The following is a 2485-nucleotide window of genomic DNA, read 5'->3' as shown; positions in this document are numbered from 1 at the left end:
GACCCTGCAGAGCAATCAAAGAAAAAAGAAAAAAATATAATTTTGCAAAATAAATTTAATTCTGCAATGTGTTCATGCCAAGTTACTTTTAACTGCTGACTGCTGACAGAATTTGATAGACAGCAGTGAGCACTTAGCAATTAAGACTCCATGTTATCTTGGAATCCATTCACTTAAAGTATCTAATCAGAGTTGTTCAAATACCRTATCTTTTTCTAACTGAAAGGTACTTTTGGTTTGCTACAGTTCGTAAGATCAAATCATACACTATATGGTAGCATTCTAGTAGCTGTGAAATTGTCATGAATATGATTTTTTTTAAATGTTCACAAAATAAACACTAATATGAAAAGTTAGATTAAATAACAATATTCTGTTATTCCGTTTTCCTGTTTAAAATGCTTTTACTGCCTAATCAAAGAATAGGCATAGCACATTGAAGACCAAACAATTACTATACAGGATCAAAGAGAAAACACTTTGGGAGTCACTCAGTGCCTAAACGTAGGTACCTAAGGATAATTCATAAACCCTAGATAGACTAGGACCTAGGACACAGGTCCTATGGGAAATTTGCAGCTTTCCATAGCAGCTGCTTGAAGACAAGAAGGTATATGAAATGACACTTGATGTTTAGGTACCTGAATCTACTCTTCATTGCTAAAATCCATTCATCCCATAATTTCTAGTGAACATTTATTAAAAACGGAAATATATGAGCTGACATACTGATAAGCAAGTTTCTAAAATAACCTATCATAATTTTAAATATGTCTGTCTGTTTCCATACTAATCACTATAAGACATTTGAAATCATATTAGCTAGTGCATTTAAAAAGCACGTTCTCTCTTCATTTGGTCCTCCTGTAAATAACTCTCCTATTAAAACTATCTAAATCTGAATTCCTTTTTGCTGTACAGACAACTGCTAACTAAAAAAAAAAAGTGCTCACAGAATCATAAGTTTAGTTTTAAAAATACAGGGTAGAATGTGAGTTTCCTTCTTTCATTTAGCTTCTAGCTCAGATCTCTACAGTTCATTTCTCAAATACAGGGATTAGAAAATGTATTCTTGTTAAAATTAATGCTGAGATTCTCACTTATTTGTCTGATCCTTGAAGCTCCGTCTTTTAGGAAAACACCAAATATGATGAAGCAGTCAGGTCATCATAACTGGTAATTGTTTATGTAACTCCATCCATCTCCATCTATCCATCTTTATTTCTTGTGGTGTCTTTTGCCTTCCATCTGGGTGCTGCACCACAACAAAGGCACTTGTGTTTCCCTCTACCAACTTCTCCAAGTTTCCTTTCCCTTTCTTCCTGTTTACAGAGGCTGTTTTCATGTAACATTCCTGAATTGTCATCCTCTCTAATTCTAACACTTAGTACAAAGTCTATCGATCTGAGTAAAATTTGGATATAGTCATTTGAAGTGTATCTGATCACTCGGGGCTCATGCATGCGATTGAGCAACCAAAGCAAAGGAGCTACTAGAAGTACTTCCTTGCAAGTAGTTGCTGAGCTGCAAGCACTGCCTAAATATAAGCTCACTGAAGAAAATTCAAGCAGTTTTATGTCAAATTTGCAGTAGACTGAGAGTTACATCTGATATAACCATTACAACGAAATAATGGATAACTGTCATCAAAACAGATGAAGCTTCTATTACCATAAAGGCAAAGAAAAATCTTTGTTACAAAGTAAGGTTTTTACGGCTTTAGCTCCCTTAAACTGCTCTGGGTGAGGTAAGAATGAGTGCTGGCTCACAGGAATCAGTGGTGGTGGACRAGCAGAGGTGGAGGCCAGCGTAGCCTACAACGAGCCATGCTGAGGGCTAATGCATGGCAATTAGTTGGGGGCAACCTGGAAAGCCAAAGCAATCCAACCACACACCTAAGGAATGACTCTTGTCGCAGAATCCAGGAGAAATATTCTTTTAGTTATTGAACCGCTTACTTATCTAAAGTTCACAGAGTGCTAAGGGATGACAGGGACGAAAAGAGTTAAGTGTGTTTATTCAACCAGTAAGTTTTGCGTGTCTATCAATCTCACTTTTAATCATTATTGTCAGTCTTTCCCCACTCCATTTGTACCTCAGTCTCCTCAGATAGCATCGGTTTTGGAACTGAGTGCTGTTCAGTATCTGAAAAATACTTCGTGACATCATGGAGACTATAATAATACTCATATTTGAAGATTTTTGAAGAATATGTAAGATTAAGATGAATGCCCAAACGAGACTCAAAGCATTTAATGGCAGATATCCGTATTAGCCCAGCAGTACACGTCCCAGAAAGGGGCGCAGACAGGCAGTACAGGGATGCGGTACAGTGTACGGGCAGAGGTGCGGCTGGGACGGACTGCTCCTAAACGCCCTTAACGTTCGCGTCCCTCCGYTCCCGCGCTCCCCGCGCCGCTCGCGCCTGCTCAGCCAGGCGGGAGCAGAGCTCCCACCCTTCCCACAGGGGAGGCGAGGGCGGCGG

Source organism: Rhea americana, unplaced genomic scaffold, assembly GCF_003343005.1.
Source record: "Rhea americana isolate MKP2758 unplaced genomic scaffold, rheAme1 scaffold_72, whole genome shotgun sequence".
Taxonomy (NCBI): Eukaryota; Metazoa; Chordata; class Aves; order Rheiformes; family Rheidae; genus Rhea; species Rhea americana.
The sequence above is the reverse complement of the archived record's forward strand: the minus strand, read 5'-3'. Positions refer to the sequence as shown.